Below are 21,513 nucleotides of genomic sequence, written 5' to 3' on the forward strand. Positions count from 1 at the left end.
TATGTGGGAAACACAAGAGAAGAAAGAACCTACATAAACAAAACCAAAACAATTAAGAAAATGGTAATAGAAACATAAATATCAAAATTACCTCAAATGTGAATGGACTAAATGTTCCAACCAAAAGACACAGGCTCGTTGAATGGATACAAAAACAAGACCCATATATATGCTGTCAAGAGACACCAACTTCAGACCTAGGGACACATACAGACTGGAAGTGAGGGGATGGAAAAAGATATGCCATGAAAATGGAAATCAAAAGAAAGCTGGAGTACCAATCCTCATATCAGATAAAACAGACTTTAAAATAAAGAATGTTACAAGAGACAAGGAAGGACACTACATAATGATCAAGGGATCAATCCACGAAGAAGATACAACAATTATAAATATATAGGCACCCAACACAGGAGCACCTCCATACATAAGGCACATGCTAACAGCCATAAAGGGGGTAATCGACAGTAACACAATCATAGTGGGGAATTTAACACTTTCACCAATGGACAGATCATCCAAAATGAAAATAAATAAGGAAACACAAGCTTTAAATGATACATTAGACAAGATGGACTTAATTGATATTTATAGGACATTCCATCCCAAAACAAGAGAATACACTTTCTTCTCAAGTGCTCATGGAACATTCTCCAGGATAGATCGTATCTTGGGTCACAAATCAAGCCTTGGTAAATTTAAGAAAATTGAAATCATATCAAGTATCATTTCCGACCACAACGCTATGAGACCACATAGCAATTGCAGGAAAACGTCTGTAAAAAATACAAACACATGGAGGCTAAACAATACACTAATCAATAACAAAGAGATCACTGAAGAAATCAAAGAGGAAATCTAAAAATACATAGAAGCAAATGACAATGAAAACACGATGACATAAAGCAGAAATTAACACACCACTGTAAAGCAATTATACTCCAATAAAGATGTTAAAAAAAAAAAAGAAAATATGAACAGACCAATCATTAGTAATGAAATTGAAACTGTGATTAAAAATCTTCCAACAAACAGAAGTCCAGGACTAGATGGCTTCACAGATGAATTCTATCAAACATTTAGAGAAGAGCTAATACCCATCCTTCTCAAACTCTTCCGAAAAATTGCAGAGGAAGGAACACTCCCAAACTCATTCTGTGAGGCCACCATCATCCTGATACCGAAACCACACAAAGATACTACAAAAAAAGAAAATTACAGACCAATATCACTCATGAATATAGATGCAAAAATCCTCAACAAAATACTAGCAAACAGAATACAACAACACATTAAAAAGATCATACACCATGATCAAGTGGGATTTATCCCAGGGATGCAAGGATTCTTCAATATACTCAAATCAATCAATGTGACACACCATATTAACAAACTGAAGACTAAAAACCAAATGATCATCTCAATAGATGCAGAAATAGCTTTTGACAAAATTCAATGATGCTTTATGATAAAAACTATCCAAAAAGTGGGCATAGAGGGAACCTACCTCAACATAATAAAGGCCATATATGACAAACTCACAGCAAACATCATTCTCAACGGTGAAAACCTGAAAGCATTTCCTCTAAGATCAGGAACAAGAGAAGGATGTGCACTCTCACCACTATTATTCAACATAGTTTTGGAAGTCGTAGCCATGGCAATCAGAGAAGAAACAAAAGGAATACAAATTGGAAAAGAGGAAGTAAAATTGTTACTGTTAGCAGATGACATGATACTGTACATAGAGAATTCTAAAGATACCACCAGAAAACTGCTAGAGTTAATCGACGAATTGATAAAGTTGCAGCATACAAAATTAATGCACAGAAATCTCTTGCATTCCTATACACTAACAACGAAAGATCAGAAAGAGATTTTAAGGAAACAATCCTATTCCTCACTGCAACAAAAAGAATACAATACCTAGGAATAAACCTACCTAAGGAAGTAAAAGAGCTGTACTCAGAAAACTCTAAGACACTGATGAAAGAAATCAAAGACGACACAAACAGATGGAGAGATATACCATGTTCTTGGATTGGAAGAAGCAATACTGTGAAAATGACTATACTACCCAAAGAAATCTAGAGATTCAATGCAATCCCTATCAAATTACCAATGGCATTTTTTACAGAACTAGAACAAAAAATCTTAAAATTCGTATGGACACACAAAAGACCCCGAATAGGCAAAGCAATCTTGAGGGGAAAAAAAAGGAGCTGGAGGAATCAGGCTCCCTGACTTCAGACTATACCACAAAGCTACAGTAATCAAGACAATATGGTACTGGCACATAAACAGAAATATGGATCAGTGGAACAGGATAGAAAGCCCAGAGGTAAACCCACACACCTGTGGTCAACTAATCTATGACAAAGAGGCAAGGATATACAATGGAGAAAAGACACTCTCTTCAATAAGGGGGGCTGGGAAAACTGGACAGCTACATTTAAAAGAATGAAATTAGAACACTCCCTAACACCATACACAAAAATAAACTCAAAATGCATTACAGACCTAAATGTAAGACTGGACACTACAAAACTCTTAGAGGAAAACACAGGAAGAACACTCTTTGACATAAATCACAGCACGATATTTTATGACCCACCTCCTAGAGTAACGGACATAAAAATAAACAAATGGGACCTACTGAAACTTAAAAGCTTTTGCACAGCAAAGGAAACCATAAACAAGACGAAAAGCGAACCCTCAGAATGGGAGAAAATATTTACAAACGAATCAATGGACAAAGGATTAATCTCCAAAATATATAAACAGCTCATGTACCTCAATATTAAAAAAACAAACAACCCAATCAAAAAATGGGCAGAAGACCCAAATAGACAGTTCTCCAAACAAGACATACAGATGGCTACAAGGCACATGAAAAGCTGCTGAATATCAGTAATTATTAGAGAAATGCAAATCAAAACTACAGTGAGGTATCACCTCATACCGGTTAGAATGGGCATCATAAGAAAATCCACAAACAACAAATGCTGCAGAGGCTGTGGGAAAAGCGAACCCTCCTGCACTGTTGGTGGGAATGTAAATTGATACAGTCATTATGGAGAACAGTATGGAGGTTCCTTAAAAAACTAAAAACAGAATTACCCTATGAGCCAACAGTCGCACTATTGGGCATGTACTTAGAGAAAATCATAATTCAAAAAGTCACATGCACCCCAGTGTTCATTGCAGCACTATTTACAATAGCCAGATCATGGAAGCAACCTGAATGCCCACTGACAGACGAATGGATAAAGAAGATGTGGTACATATATACAATGGAATATTACTCAGCCAGAAAAAACAATGAAACTGGGTCATTTGTAGAGACGTGGATGGACCTAGAGGCTGTCATACAGAGTAAAGTAAGTCAGAATGAGAAAAACAACTATCGTATAGTAATGCATCTATGTGGAATCTAGAAAAATGGTACAGATGAACCAGTTTGCAAGGCACAAATAGAGACACAGATGTAGAGAACAAATGTATGGACACTAAAGGGGGAAAGTGGGGCAGGGGGATGATGGTAGTGTGATGAATTGTGAGATTGGGATTGACATATATAAACTAATATGTATAAAATAGATAACTAATAAGAACCTGCTGTATAAAATAATAAGATAAAATTCAAAAAAAATAAATAAAATGATGTTTATATGAAGCATTGTTTGTAACAGGAGAGACAGAGGGAGAGAGAGAGTGCCAAATAACCGTCAGTAAGAGACATGATATATTAAATTAAATTATGATCTATTATAGTATATTCCTGCTATCCTCAACTTATGGTTATATTGTGATATGATCACAATATGAAAGGTAGAAAAATACATGCTTATATGGAACAAACGCCAAGATTTATTTACCGAAAAGTAAGGTTCAGAACATGTTTTATAGTATAAGCCTATATTTGCAAAATAAGTGTAATTTTTCAACTGGTAGAGTATTAAATACCTAGAAATTTAGTAGTGTTTCAGGTCTGAAATATTTCGTATTTGGGTGAAACACATATATTATTTTTATTTTTTAAGTTAAATATGTCAGCAATACAAAAAATAATATTAAAACAATAGAGATATCAGAAATTAATTTTCTTTTTAAAGTTTGCTGCTCACATCAATCACATTCAGAAAAAAATACACTACAAAACATGTTTAATTGGAGACTCTACAACTAATAAAATAGCTTTGCAACAGTTATCCTAAACCCACCATTATAATTTGCATAGTATAAGAAATAATGTACTGCCAATTTGTGAATGTTCATTCAGCCATAGCCTATAAACCCAGCAATAGACCGAGGAGTGAGTGGCCTTGGCTTGGTTATTCGTAGTTCTCATCAGGAAAACAGAATTTCATTCCTCATCCAGGTGATGAAAATCCCTTTGAAACTATTCAGATTGTAATAACTATAATTTTGTGGGAATTATCCTGCAAATCAAAACTCAAACAAGAAAAAAGGCATTTGACAATCCAGATACAACAGAAAATAAAATTTAAAACTACATGAAAATGAACAGCAGAATTCTCCAAATCTCAGAGTAAACAGCTTGCTCAAGCGAGATAATTTAGAAGACACAGAAAATTAAAACCTACTTATGATAATGGGTTTAGAATGATAATTATGGAATGTTATATACAAGAAAATGGAAGACCTCATCTCTGTATGGTACCAGATAGACTATAATTTCCCAGCCTCGACCCTATTTACATTTGGGGCCAGATAATTCTTTGAGAGGCTGTCAATTGCATTATAGGATACTTAGCAGCATTCTTGGTCCTTTACCCACTAGCTGCCAATAAGACTCCTCTCCTCCACTCTCCCATCTTCTTTTGTGATATTTCAAAAATGTTTCCAGACACTGCCAAATATCCTTCAAGGGTAAAATTGTTCCTGATTGAAAATTACTGACATAGATTATATTGACTAATTTGGGGGGGTTAAATTTTTTGCTATGATCATTAATAAAATATACATTTCAAATCGCAACTCAGTATCCAAATATACATATATATACACAAATGGGGATATGTATATGAAATATTAAACAGTTATTTTGGCATGGTCACTGATCAATCAAAATAGACAGTGGTGGTAGTGCTAGAAGATCCTAAGGCATCAGGAAATCTCTTTAGCTGTTGGACTCTGAAGAGCTCTAATGGGAGGACCCTGGGATAGAGGGCACCAGGAGCCACGGAGCTCCTGACTTTTTACTAACTATAGACAAATACTTCATTACTGTTAACAAATGGTTCAGCAAATGCTAGTGTGAATTGACTGAATACTAGTATTTATAATAGAAATAAATATTTTATAAAACAATAACTGACAACGCATGATGATATTTTCTATTCTCTCATTACTTTCTCTCTCTCTCTCCCTAGATTTTTCGAGGTTGGCACCATCTACTAAATCGAATTTACTGATCACAATGCTAAGGTATAATTCACACTTTGATAAACCCTGGACTTAATACGTATCATCTCAATCACACAGGTACTACTGATTTGTATTCATATAAATAACTATGGTGATTTGGGATAGCTTCCTTGTGCAATGTCACACAGTTTTGGGGATTTGACATAGTATTGGTACCAAGATGGAACCTATTCATAGGTGCAGTTGTCAACTGCCTGGTATTTATGATATAAAGGCTACTGAAGGATGTCTCTAACTCGAATTATATCAACTACTAACCTGCTTAAAATTCTCTCAATGACCAGTCCCCTTCTAGGCCTTCAGCACTGAGAGCCTGGTTTAAGTTCAAAGACATTTTATTGGTAGGTCAATAATTAAATATATTATTAGCCTTTAACCTCGTTGTATTAATTCAAAGTATTCTGTAGTGGTTTAGAGTATGCACATTAAAGTCCTGCAGGACTGTATGTATACCCTGGCTTTGCTGCTTTCTATCTATGAATCATTGGGCAATTTACTTTACTTCTCCAAGCTTCACTCACTTTTCTTAAAAGTGGAAATAACGACAGTATGTAATACATGTAGTTATTGTGAGAATTAAATGTACATAAAGGTTAACTCAGTTCCCAGCATATGGTAAGTGCTTCATGAATGTTGCTATTAAAAATGATAATACCGATAAGTTAATAATATGAATATCAAGCCATGTCATTCTGTGAATCTCACACAGAGGGAATATATAACATGATGATTTGGAAAAGAATGTCAAAGGTTGCTTCCAGCTCAAGACCAAAGTCTTTTGGATCATCTTTCTTGTAAACTCTTGTAAGTCACTTAATTTTCATAAGTGAAAATTTTTCACTTAAATAGATTAATAACTAAGGATTTTTTTTACTTAAGTGCATAGGATACACATTACATTTTAAGGGAGAGGAGCTGTCTTTAAAACATTTTCAGTAAGATTTTCCAATTAAAGCATTTGGAAGCATTTGGAGAAAAAAACTGGGTTGCTATTTTTAGAGACTTGGTTTAACAATTGCTAGGCTTCTTTGCTTTTTTAAATTTTTTTCACCCCTTGAAGGAAATTGTAGAAATGTTCTACTGAATTGAGTCTCATATGTGCACACATCTGCCACATAGCAATTCACATATGCTATGATATAAAATGCTAGATTGACACCAGCCTCCTGCAGCTCCCTCAAATGTGGAACTATTAGGGGGTGTTTTCTGTGTTGGAAGCTGGCAACCCTCACACAATCTCATCTGGAAGACCCAATAAACTGTAAAAAAACAGAGCTGAGTAGTTTCCATGGTAGGAAAGTAGGTATTCCTGCTTGAAAAATTATTGGAACTGGCTCTTCTCTTTCAGAATTGAACACAGAAGAAACTGTGTGAGAAATACTAAACTATACTGGAGAAATAATCTGTGTGGAGAGGTAAGGCTATGCCGGCGGTGAAGTAAAAGGATATCTTTGAAATCCAGGTAATGGCACTTTAATTTTATGTTTGCAATTCACCCTGTGATCCTTAACCGCATTTAGCATTAATATAAAATACAACATAAAACCAAAAGATCAGAGATCAATTAAGATCAATTAATTCCACCCATCTTCATATAGATGTAACTAAGATAAGCATTCTCTGTTCCCGCTTCTCTCCTTAGTTTAGAGTTAATTCTCAAACTTTCTAGGAAAAGAAGATTGTTTTTTAAACTATATTTTCAAATGCCAATACAACAGGATTCTGGTATGGTGAAGATACAGTAAACATCCTATCTCTTCCATCTAATACAATTTAAAACTTCGGATAAAGTACATAAAACAATTTAGCCCACAAAAACAAGGATTCTAAAAAGTAAATAATAGCTGGTGGATTGGAAAGGAAAATCAAAATGTGAAGAAAAGCTGACACAGAGGCCAGCTCCCTCCTTTTATTTTATCCCTCTATCATGTTTCTTGGACTCACAGTCTTGATGAATTGGCAACTGCATAAAGAGTGTAGCCATGGAAAACCCCTTCTTTCTGGTCAGAGGAGTGGGAGAGGAAATCTCTGGAACAGAGAGACTGGTGGAGATATTCTTTTTTGTTTTTCTCTCCTAGCTCTGCCTTCCCTGGATACCAAACTCAGCCCCCAAGCTTCAATCCTAGGCTGTGGAATTGGTCACAGCAACTAGGTCCATTTATTTGCCCTGGAGAAGAATACATCTCAGGAGATTTAAAACAATGTGGGGATTTAAAATCTTGCCTTTTGGCCAGAGAACAAGAAGGGTAGGCTCTGAAAGGCAGTGAAGTGGGGAAATTATGGAGAAGAGAAAGTTTGATAAGAAGATAAGAAGAGTTATACATGAAATTGTAGCTGTGCATCTATGGAAATGATCTCCAAACTAATGATCTGAGAACTGCCCTATGGTGTAGGCCAGTATCCAGGTTCCAGACATGTCCCTGGATATGACATAAGCAGGCTTGATCCAAATAGCAAAACAAAGCCTTTCAAAACTGAACTGACATTAGAACCAAAGCCCACATTAAGACAGAAGAGGAAGTGAAGCCTAAACCAAGTAAGATTAATTATTTGTTAAAACAAACAAGCAAAGAAGTCAATATTCTCTAGAGGATTTTAATGTGACCCAGAGACTCAGAAAATAATATATCAAATAACTGGGTCATAATAAAAAATTAATCAACATACAAAGAGACATGAACATCTCAACAACATTCAAGGAAAATGGGAATTAGTCGATGTGAAACACACAGACATATCTTGGAATGATCAGACGAAGATTTTAAAGCCATTACTATAACCAACCTTTGTGAATTAGGAGTACAAAGTCTTGAAACCAATGAAAACCTTGAAAATTTCATTAGAGTAATATGTTATTCTAAAAGTGAAAACCACAACAATCAAATTAAAAAAAAATTACTGGATGGACTCAATAACATATTGAAAATTATAGAGGAAAGAGTCAGTGAACTTGAATGTAAACTAAGAGAAATAATCCAATCTGAACAAAAGGGAGGCAAAAAAATTTGAAAAAAATGATCAAAGCCCCAGAGACCCATGGAATAATACCAAAAATGTTCTAATGTTCTTGTCATTGTAGTCTCAATAAGAATAGGGGAAGGTTTGTGTCACTCCCTGAAGTGAAAAAATAATGCCTGGAAAACTCCCCAAATTCGGTGAAAGAGAAAAAAATCTGCAGATTCAAGAACCTCCATGAGCTGCAAATACAATATCTCATAGAAAACTACAAGATAGTTTTCTCATAGAAAACTACAAACACATCCTAAATAAAATGCTTAAAATCAAAGATAAAGAAAAAAAAACTTTAAAACGGCCAGAAAAATTACATGTGATGTGTATGGGAAACAGTAATTCTAATGACTGTTGATTTCTTATTACAAACCATGGAAGCCAGCAGACAGTTGAACATATTTTTTTAAGTGCTGGAAGCAAACAACAATTTTGAAAGCTAAACAAAAATTCTGTATCCAGCAAACATACTGAGGAATGATGATAAAATAAACACATTCTCGGATAAAGGAAAACTAAAATAATTTAGCTCTAGCAACACTGCTCTCAAGGAAATGTTAAAGACAGCTTTTTAGGCAAAAGGGAAATGATGCCAGAAGAAAAATTGAAAAATAGGAAATAAGAGAAAAGTAAAAGAAATGGTAAATATATATGTAAATATAATAAGCCATCTTTCTCCTCTTAAATTCTTTAAAGTATGCATGACAGTGAAAACACATATTTAAAATTGGCTGGTGGGGTTTTCAGTTTATCCAGATATAATACATATGAAAATTACAACATAAGAAGGGTAGAGTAAAGGGATTAAAAGGTTTTAAGGGCTCCACATTTCACTTAAGAGGTAAAATATTGATTCTATGTGAAATGTGACAAGTTATAAAAACCCTACAGCAATCAGTAAAATAAATGTAAAAAATATACAGTGAAAAATTCAATAGACACATTAAAATGGAATTCTAATTATTCACATAATCTAAATAAGGCAAGAAAAAGAGAAACAAAAAACAGATTAAGCAAACAAGAAAAAAATAATAAAAGGGTAGTGTAAATCCAATCATTAATATTACATTAAATGTAAATGATCTACAATGACTAATTTAAAGACAATCAGATTGGTTTAAAAAATACCCAAATATATGCTGTTTATGTGAAACTCAGTTTAAATATAATGTTATAGATAAAGTAAAAAAAAATGGAAAAAGTTATACCATGCAAATACTAATCAAAAGAAAGTTAGAGTGGCTACAGGAAGGAAAGTTACCAGGGATAAAGAGGGACATTATATAGTAATAAAAAGGAACATTTCACCAAGAAAATATAATAATCATAAATTGTATGCACCTAACAAAAGAATTCCAAAATACATGTGTATGTATTGGAGAAATCAACATTCCCTTCAATGTAGTTGACAGAACAAAGAGATAGAAAATCATCAAGGTAACAGAAGATTTGAACTATACCTCTGTGATATATAATAAGAAATATATACTCGGACTTTGTCTCTTGTTCTGTCACAGAGCTCCTAAAACCCTTGGAATTTCCTAAGTGTTGAGAGCAATAAAAGTGTCTTTTGTTAAAAAGATACAAATGAACTTATTTACAAAACAGAAGCAAACTTATAGATATTGAAAACAAACTTATGGTTACCAAAGGGGAATTGTTGGGGGGAGGGATAAATCAGGAGCCTGGGATAAACAAATGCACACTACTATATGTAAGATAGACGACCAACGGGGACCTACTGTATAGCACAGGGAACTTTACCCAATATTCTGTGATAACCTATATGAGAAAAGAATCTAAAAAAGGATGAATATATGTATATGTGTGACTGAATCACATTGCTGTAACCTGAAACTAACACAGCATTGTAAATCAACTATACTCCAATAAAATTAAAAACAACAACAATCACAATAAACTACCACTCTGATGAATGGGGCTGGGTAGTGGGGGATGGTGGCCTGAGCACCTAATTTTTCAATGTCATAAATTTCTCAGGACTCTAAAATTAGAATAAAGTTGCTAAGTACAAAAAAAGTATCTTTTTTTATATTAATCAGATGACTTTTAGACCATACTTAAGGATGAGGGCTGACTGCCAGGAGAACCAACCATGTGATTAGAGGGTTGGAACTTTAAGTCCCATACTCCTGACCTCTGGAGAAGTGAGAAGGGCTGGAGAATGAATCAGCTGCCAACAGCCAATGATTTAATCAATCATGCCTATGCAATGAAGCCTCCTAAAAAACCAAAAGGAGAGAATTTGCAGAGCTTCCGGGGGGGTAAACACATGGCGATTTGGGAAGACTGGCGTGCTCAGGGAGGGCATGGAAGCTCAGTGCCCTTTCCCCATACTTTGCCCTATGTATTCCTTCCATCTGGCTGTTCCTGAGTTATATCCTTTCATAGTAAACCAGTAATCTAGTAAGTAGAATGTTTCTCTGAGTTCTGGGAGCTGCTCTAGCAAATTAACTGAATCTGAAGAGGGAGTCATTGGAACTTACAATCTATAACCTGGGGAGTCAGAAACATGGACTTTCAATTGGCATCTGAAGTTGGTGCGGGGCAGTCTCGTAGGACTGAGCTCTTAACATGGGGGATCTGATGCTATCTTCAGCTAGATAGTGTCAGAATTGAGTTGAATTATAGGACACCCAGCTGGTATCTGGAAAATTGTTTGGTATGGGAAAAAACCCCACCTCTGCAAATGTTGGAATTGGGTCCAGAACCTTTCAGTTGGTGATCAGAAGTGAGACCAGAATTAGAAGCTTTAATCTTCAATTACCTTGACCTAACTGACATTTATAGAACCCTCAACCCAACAAATGAGAATACACATTCTTTTCATATGCATATGAAATACTCACCAAAATAGAACACGTTCTAGGTCACAGAAAAAAATATTAACAAATTAACCAAAAAAGGAAATTATGCAAACTTTACCTTGTTACCATAATGGAATTTAATTAGAAATCAGCAACAGAAATATATTTGGACAACCCCTTCATACTTGAAAATTAAGCAACATACTTCTAAATAATCACTTGGCTAAGGAGGAAGTCTCAGGATAAATTCAAATATATTTTGAACTGAATGAAAGTGAAATACATCATATCAAAATTTGTGGAATGCACCAAAGTCAGGAGTAATAGAAATTTATAGCATTAAATGCATATACTGGAAAAAAAGAATAAAGGTCTCAAATCACTAATTTTATACCTCAAGGATCTAGGAAAGAAAGAGCAATATAAACCCAAAGTATGTATAAAAAGTTAATAAAGATATGAGCAGATATCAAAGAAACTGAAAACAGAAAAACAATAGAGAAAATGAAGTCAAAAGCTGATTCTTTGTAAACACCAATAAAACTGATAAACTCTAGCCAGTGACCAAGAAAATGAGTAAACATAAAGTTCTAGCATCAGGAATGAAAGAAGGAATATCTTTATAAACTCTACAGACACTATAATTTAATGAGGGAATACTATGAATAACAAACACTGTTTCAGTCAACTCAGGCTGCTATAAAATATATCATACATCAAAAATATGTACTTTGTAGCTTATCAACAACACACATTTATTTCTCACAGTTCTGAAGGCTGGACGTCCCATATCAGGGGCCGGTATGGTCGGATTCTTGGCAAAGACCCTCTTTCTAGTTTACGATGGCTGCTTTATCACATGATGGAGAAAGAGCTAATTAGCTCTCTGGTCTCTTCTTATAAGGCAATAATTCCATTCCTGAAGGTTCTACCCTCGTGACCTAATTATTTCCCAAAGGCTGCACCTCCAAATACTATCACACTGGAATTAGGGTTTCAGCATAAGAGTTGGGGGAGATACAACCACTCACTCCACAGAAAACACTATCAACATAAATAGACAAAATGAGGAAAATGGAGCACTTTTTTGAAAAACATAAACTGAGAAAACTCTCTTGAGAAGATAGAGATAATACAAATAGTCCTAAATCTAATAAAAAGATTGAATTCATGGTTAGAACCCGTTATGAAAGAAAATGTTAAGTCTAGATGGTTTCACTGGTGAATTCTACCAGATGTTTAAAGAAAAAAATAACACAAATCTTACATAATATCTTTCAGAAAACAGAAAAGGCAACACTAACTCATTTTATGATGCCAGGATTGTCCTCATACCCAAACCAGACAAAAACAGTACAAGAAAATAAAATCACATTACAATATTAATCATAAACACAGATACTAAAATCCTCAACAAAATATTAGCAGTTTAGTCTAGCAATACATAAAAAACATAAAACATCATGACCAAGTGAGATTAATCTCAGGAATGCAGTATTAAAAATCAATATTAGAAAATCAATCAATATAATCCACCATATCAACAGGCTTAAAAAGAAAAAGCACAGTACATGAAATAAAGCGTTTGACAAAAGTCAATATCCATTCATGATTTTAAAAAAGTCCAGCAAAGCAGGAAACTTCCTTTACTCGATAAATGGCAGCTACATAAAACCTAAAACTAACATTATACTTAATAGTGAAACACTGAATGCTTCCCCCTAAGGTTAAGACCAAGGCAAGGATGTTCATTCTCACCACTCCTATTCAACATTATGCAGAAATTCTATTAATCACAGTGAAACAAGGAAAAGAAATAAAAAGCATTGAAATGGAAAGAAAGAAATGAAACTGTCCCTATTCATAAAAGACAAGATTTTCTATGTAGAAAATCCTAAATAATTTGTAGAAGAGCTCCTACTACTTACAAGTGAGTTTAGCAAAGTCACAGAATATAATGTGAACATAATAAAATCAATAATATTTTTACATACTATCAACAAACAATTAGCTACAGATATTTTCAAAGAGTTCCGTTCATAAGTTCCCCCAAAATGAATTACTTAGGTATAAATCTAACAACATATGCATAGTATATGTTGAAAACTATAAAATGCTGATGAAAGATCAAATAAGATCCAAAATGTAAAGAAATATATGGTGTTCACTGATTGCAAGATTCAATATAATTAAGATGTCAATCCCAATCAAAATTCCTGCAGGATTTTTTGTAGGCATATACAAACTAGTTTCAATATTTATATGAAAAGGCCAAAGAATCAACCAAAAAAATTACTATAAAGCAATAGCAATCAAGACTGTATGTTATTGGAAAAAGAATAGTAACATAGATCAATGAACAGAACAGAAAATCTAGGGGAAAAAAACCTACATAAATAATGATTAATTGATTTTTTTAACAAAGAGGAATGGCAATTCAATGGAGAAAGGAGAGTACTTTTAACAAATACTGCTTCAACATTTGGACATTTGTTTCCAAAAAGAAAAAAAAAGAAAAAAGAAAAGAAAGAAAGTATCACAACTCATGCCTGATGCAAAATGGATTGTAGAATAAACTGTAAAATGTAGGCTTTAAAACTCTTAGAAGAAAATATAGGAAAAAAATAGATTATGTGTCCTTCAGTTAGGCAAAAAATTCTTAAACATATTTCAACTCACACGTTCAACAAAGGACTTGATATTCAGAATATATAAGTAACTTTTACAAATCAAGAATAAGGAAACAAACAACCCAATCAAAACATGGGCAAAAAGATTTAAACAGCCACTTTAACAAGAAGATATATGGGTTGCAAATGAGCATGTGAAAAGATGTTGAATATTATTAGTCATTAATGAAATGCAAATAAATACCATAATGCCATACTGTTACACACCTGTTAGAATGGCTATAATGAAAAACACTGATAACACCAAATGCTGGTTAGTAAGTGGAGCAACTGGAAGTGTACTGCTGGCAGGAAAATGGTACAGCTACTCGGGAAAATAGTTTGATCATTAATCGTAACACTTTAAATACTTCATTCCACTCTCTTCTTGCTTGCATAGTTTCTGAGAAGTCAGATGTAATACTTATCTTTGCTCCTCTATAGAAAAGAGGTTTATTCCTTCTTTCAAGATTTTTTCACTCTCTTTGGCTTTCTAAACTTTGAATATGATATACCTGACTAGTATTATTATTATTGGCATTCTTCCTGGTTGGTATTCTCTGAGTTTCCTGAATCTATGCTTTGATGTCAGACATTAATTTTGGGAAATTCTCAGTCATTATTGCTTCAAATTGCTTCTGTTCCTTTCTCTCTTTTTTTTCCTTCTGATACTCCTATTATGCATATGCTACATCTTTTGTAGCTGTCAAATAGTCCTTGGACATTCTGCTCTTTCTTTCTTCTTTAAGACTTTCTTCTCTTTGCTTTTCAGTTTTGGAAGTTTCTATTGTCATATCCTCAAGCTCAGAGATTCTTTCCTCAGCCATGTTCAGGCTATGAATAAGTCCATTAAAAGCAGTGTTCATTTCTGTTACAGAATTTTTTGATCTCCAGCATTCTTTTTTTTTTTCTCTTAGAATTCTATCACCCTGCTTATATTGACCATCTGTTTTTGCATACTGTCTAACTTTATCCATTAGAACCCTTAGCATATTAATCATAGTTGTTTTAATTCTCATTCTGATAAATCCAACATCCCTGACATATCAGAATCTGCTTCTGATGCTTGCTCTGTCTCTTCTAACTGCATATTTTGCCTTTCAGTATGTCTTGTAGTTTTTTGTTGAAAGGTGTACTAGGTAAAAGGAACGTCAGTAAATAAGCCTTTGTAGTGCAGTGGCAAGGTGTCCAGGGAGAGGAAGTGCTCTATAGTTCCATGATTAGGTCTCCGTTTGGGTGAGCCTGTGCCCCTGGACTGTGGGCCTCACCAGTGCTTCTCAGTGTTTTCAATTCTCTCCACCTTAGGCGGGACGGGATGGTTAGAGTGGGCTGGAGTTGGGTATTTCTCTTCCCCAAGGTAGGTGTGGCTCTGATAAAACTCAAGCACGGTAGCCTCTGGCTAACTAGTTTCTCCTGAGGCAGGCCTTGTTGAGAAGAACAGAATTCTCGGCATATTTCAAAATGGTTAGATTTCCTCTCTCCCTGCTGGAAGCATGGAGGTACGAGGGGATTTTTTCCCAACATTCACTACGAGAACCTGGTAAAGTTTCTGGAGGTAAAACTAAAGAAAGCATGGGGGTCCCTCTATGACTGGATCTACTGGACTCAGACTTTGTCAAGAGACAAGGTAATTCTTTGAGGAGTTGGAATTATTTTGTGTCCTGATTGTGTTGTTGTTACATAAGTCTAGGATGTGTTAAAAACTCAGAAATGTACAAGAAAGGTGAATTTTACTTTACGTGAATTTTTAAAAGCCAATACAGTAATAGAATTTCTTACTCTTGTTTAAAATAAAAGGAATCCTCAAGAAGGTTTTCTATGCTATTTCCTCTAGTACATTTATAGCTCCAGAATTAGACATCATGCCAATCATATTTTTTGATTACTTTATAACTCCCTGAATAACAGCATACCAGATGCAGCCATAGGACGAGAAACACTGACACTAACCAAGTGGCACTGACACAGTCTAATGAGCCAACACTTTGTGACCCGATGTTTTAGCCAAAGGGACCATTAAGTACAACATACTATTTAATAAAGTGGTGGGGAGAGGTAATCTGGGGGGGGGGGTGGGAAACACAGAGTAAGAGACAAATTCCCTTTGCTCTTGAGTATTGTTTAATGAATCTAATTAGTAAGCCTCAATGGTCCTGTAGAGGCTTTGGGGATTTTTGCATTCATTTTAAAAATGAAAGGAATGTTCTGGCAGCTCCTGAAACAGAATGTTAAGATAAGAAATGCAACACAAAAATCAGTCACCTTGAATCAGAACCGAAGAGCTGACTGGAGATGCTGCTGAGACTGTAAAGAAGCTTGTTTTTTCTTTGCAAGATCACCTTTCATTTCAAACCACCAGCTTCACACACAAAAATGTAGGGATGAGGGAGAAAAAGAACTGTCGTCTGGGGCTGGAGCCATTGGGAGGTTAAAACTCTGGGGGATTGGAAGAAAAATCAAATAGTCTAAGGTTGTGAATGAATTTAGGAACGGCAAGTTGGCAATTAAGTTGGATGTTAATTAATCAGCAAAAATAAAATGGGATGACCACCTAGCATAAAGTCAGTGGTGAAGACTTGTATTTCCAGCCAGTCCTGGAGGGAAGTTTAGGGTTTGTACTTCTTCAGGGCATCTTTCTAGAGTGTGCCAAGACAGATGCCAGGCTGCCTACCAAATCATGAAGGTCACATTTCTGTTCTTTGCCAGAGCCTCTGGGCCCATGTCAACATCACTAAGAAATGCTTTCTTTCAAACAAGATCTGGTTCTTATTCTATACGCCATCTCCTGATATCATCTCTAACAAAACACACTTGCCCTGGGCTTTAGTCAGTCACAGTAGCGTGGTGGACTTGCAGCTTTCTGCTCAGTGGCACAATAAGAAAGGAAACAGACTTGACCTTCAGCTTGCTCAAGAGGTACAGGCATAAGGTGAAGCTAGCTTAGGCCATGGTAATCATCCCTATATCCCAAAGTCATGGGAAGTTTTCAGTCAGGTGAGTCCTCAATTAAGACAAGCAGCATAGGTCATTGCAGAATTAAACTGGCATCTTTGGAGCATTTTGTGGGCCCACTGGAAGTGACAACTGGAAAACCAAACTAAAGGCTTGGTTTTGCTGCCTGCCTCACTATATCTCACAGTTTGCTAAGGCCAATCTACATGACTAGGGTGAGAAAACTTAATAAACAAAAGTAGGAGTGGATGCTGGTAAAATGCAAGCCATGCTCAGGCAGGATAAATAGAATCTCCACTGGATTTTCTCCCAGATAATTCTGTCAAAATGCAAATGTTAGATACTTAGCAACAGATGCCAAATAAAAGGGAGAATAGGGGGCTGATTGGCCATCTAGTATTTGCTGAAAGATTATCAGAAAGTAATAACAATAATAATAATAGATTAAAATCAGAAAGGAAAGATGGTAGGTGGAAAGGAAAATATCTGATTTAATACACTCATTTTTCATTTAATATTTTCATTTTTCACCAACTCTGAGAGCACCTGAGCTGTGTACGCATCATTTGACTGTTTAAAATGCACAAGTAGTTTACCACCTGAGGAACCCTAGAATGATGTATCCTGGCGTGTGAATCACTTGAAGAATAAAATCTGTCTCTATGAAATTCATCCAAGGCAGATCAAACCTAGAATTCCACTAAATTAGGCACATCATAAATATTTTGTGAGGTTATAATGAGGTCCCTTTATTATTATTTATTTGACTGTTCATGTGAGTTAAAACTTCAAAAGCCTCTTCTTTTGAGAATTATCTGAATCTGTTCATAATTGGTCATAGTACTCGTGAATTTCCAGCTTTCACAGAACGTAAACTGCATAAGTATCTGTGGTCATATTTATCCCAGAGTACCAATCCAGGGACGAGTGAAAAAATTCAGTCGCTTAAATAGCTTTTTCAAAATTATATAACACAGAAACAACCTGCTTTTACTGGTATTTTTCATTTCCTTCTAAAAACATAGCTAATTATGCATACAACTTTGGTCAATTTATTAAAAAATAAATAAATGAAATAGCTAATTAAATGGTATAATATAAGTTACAAAACCATAGGAGTTTAGCTTAAAATTTTACTTTTCAATTGTTTTTATATAGACAGTTTTAATTGGCAACTGCATTGATACAGCTATATCAAACACTTAGATCCAGTCTATGTGTGGAGATATGCTTTCAGGGATAACTAGCCAAACAAGCAAACATCAAGGATACTGAATCTTTTTTACTTGAGGTTGAGCTATAAACTTTAACTAAGCCATGCCCTCAGAAACTTCTAAGTGTTAGGCAATAAATCAAAAACACCATTCATTCCCTCCAGGAAGAGAAAGCCTGAAATCAGGCTAGTTGGCAGAATTGACATGGTCTGTAAGTGGTCAGAGCATCTGTTATAAACTCAACTGCTTAAAGGCCAGGTAGGAAACCTAAATAACTGATGGAATCTGGGTGTGGAGGCTATGCTGACACAGGAGCAGATGTCCTCGGGCACAACAGAGCCACAGGCTTCTCTGCCTGTCTTTCTAAATGCCATAGCTTGTGAGAAAAATTGGCTAGCGCTAAGAGAAGTTTTAAAACCAAGTAAAAATGACTTAACCAATTGTTACTTTGTGTAAGTGTAAGTTATATGTACCCACATCTTCCAATTTTAAAAGAAATCAATTTAGTACAGTGTTTTTTATTCTCTACTGAGTTACACACACACACGTACACGTGCATATCATATGTAGATACGTACATACGCATACATATACACATATGGGTGTATATGATTACATATCTTTCAATATGTGTATATTTATATACAATAATTTATGAAATCTAAATATCTGTTTATGGGCTGAATTGTGTCTCCTCAAAATTAATACGCTGAAGTCCTCACCCTCGTACCTGAGAATGTGACTGTATTTGGAGATAAGGTCTTTAAAGGTGCAATTAAGTTAAAATGGGCCATAATCTGATATGACTAGTATCTTTATAAGAAGGGGACATTAGGACACAGATGGTTTTAGAGAGAAAACCAGGGGAAGACACGGGGAGAAGACAGCCATACACAAGCCAAAGAGAGTGGGAGCAGCAGCGAAACCAACTGTGCCAACACCTTGATCTCAGATTTTCTCTAGAATTATGAGAATATAAATTCTATCACTTAGGCCATCTACTCTGTGGCACTTTGTTATGGTAGCCCTAACAAACTAATACAATTACCATCCAGTTAAAAATGTGTGAATAGTTATAACAAAGTTGAATGTATTTTGACTACATAAGTCATCTCTGAGTTAGAAATCACAGATGTTAATATGAGCTATGGTGATCTTTTCATCATACCCCCTCATTTACTGGCTCCGATACCAATGACCTTGCTTTGGGAAGCTTTAATTAGGAGGTGTATCTATTTCCAAACAGCTTAAGAAAATTCATTTTTTGCTGTGTGACCACAGTCTCTGTCACAGGACTTCACCTTACTTTCAACAACATTGTTGAACTAACAAATTAAGTAAAGCAAACAGGTGAACTCCAGAAATAGTCACATCTAACTCTATAGTCCAGTGGGAGAGCTTCGAATTAGATTATAAACTTGTTTTTTACAGGTTCCTACCATACAGCTGCTGCATCTGGGCAATTTTTTCCTTTGCTTCAGTTTGTTTGCTGCTGTTATTTGCAGGTTTGTTTGCTTACAAAGGAAAAAAAAAAAAAAAGGAACTGCACTGAACAAATAACAACACAGAACTATATATGAAACTGCATACTTCATGATGTCAAATGATGACAGATATCACTAGGTCCCAAGTCAAGATCAGATTATCTTAAAACGTATTCATCTTTTAATTATCTCTCAACTTATGTTAACTTTTCATTTCTTGGGCCTCTGGCCTCCCCTGGACATTTTCTTAGCAAAATACTTCCCTGAGGAAATCTCAGATGTTTTAAAAAATTCCAGATGATAAAGTTTTATCAACTGAATAAAATGCTTTTTAAGAGGTTTCAAACATCATATACATACTAGAACAAGATCCTGGGTTGCTAAATGTCCGTAACATTTCTTCAGACTTAAATATGTAGCTACTGTAAAAGCTAAAGACAGAGTGATCAGGGAAGTCTTTCATTGCTTTTCTCCATCTCAATGTTGTTTTAAAAATCTCTGCTGCAGGTTTTTTGCCCTCAGGCTTCTAGAGCGTTACGAAGTCTTAGAGCACATTTTCTCACTGCAAGGAAAAACCATAGCTCTAACCTTGGAAAGACTTTGACAGCAGGATTAGAGCCAAGTAAAATAATGAACGAGGCAAATTAGTCTTCAGTGTTACGTAATTTTCTTCAAGTCCTACTCAGAGCTTTCACACAAATTTCTTTATATCCAAGATCCCATCCTCAATTTGGGTCATTGCCCCAGCTGAGATTATTCCAGGAAAGTGCTTTATGCTCTGTAACTCAATAAGCCTGGAGTTTGAGCACAGAGAGCTCTTAGTAGCAGTGGGACCATGAGCAAGTTATTTGGCCTCTCAAATACTCAGTTTCATCATCGGTAAAACTGAACCAACCTCAGTGGCCTACTGTCAGAGATAAAGAGATCATCTATATAAATCACTTAGCATAGGACCTGTCAACATGAAATCCACTCTATTTGTTATCAAGGAGACTAGGCTCAGGCTCTGAGTAACATAAAATAAGCTTACTCCATTCTCTTTCTCCCACTAAATATAGCTGTAAAACCTGGACGGAATGCATGAACAGCTATTTGAGTGCTGTGAAAGTAAACAGTAGCAGAGAGATTGGAAAGGAAGATCAAATTTTGAATACAACTGACGTAACCATGAGTTTACTTTTTTTTTTCCCTTTTGGCAACCCCCAGCCTGAATTCAATGCGCCAGAAGTGGGCACTAAGGCACAGAGAGAGAAAACTCTAGTTAAAATCCTCTAGTTCTGGTTCCATAGTGGAAAAGGAAGTTTAACCCTCAGAAGATTGTGGAAATACATCCCTTTGGTTTTTCCTGCTCTCTTTTCTCCTATAACCCAGGCCTCAACAGCTGTAGACAGCAGTAACCACACAAACTAAAACTGGTTTAGGGAAATTTTTCCCTTGGATCAGCGGAGTTATGGCTTTAAGAGTATGGGGTCTATCCTTTGTTGCTTTTATTCCCTCTCATCTGTTGGTTGGCCCCGACATGAGATCAGTTGATAAAGTATATGGAGGAACAAGGTAAATACAGCCTCAGCTTTTTGGTCATAGGACCAAAAACAGGAGCCCCAGCGAAACAGAAAATATTAGGATGGTTGAAGAGAGGCAGGAACTTGGGAAAGTAGCCCAAGAAAGGTTTCTGTCATTTCCTATGCTCACCCCAAGCTGCACACACAAATCTGACATTACTTAGCATACTAAAGATACTAAGAACTGATTAACAGACCAACGCCCAGGTCCAAGACTGGTGACTGGGTGATATATGCCCAGGACAGATCAGAATAGTACTGCAATGGCTTTGAAAACCACAAGTTGGAAATTGCAGTTGAATCTAAACTGGTCTATTACCTGCTAAAACAAATATACCACGTTT

Source organism: Eschrichtius robustus, chromosome 2, assembly GCF_028021215.1.
Source record: "Eschrichtius robustus isolate mEscRob2 chromosome 2, mEscRob2.pri, whole genome shotgun sequence".
NCBI classification, from domain to species: domain Eukaryota; kingdom Metazoa; phylum Chordata; class Mammalia; order Artiodactyla; family Eschrichtiidae; genus Eschrichtius; species Eschrichtius robustus.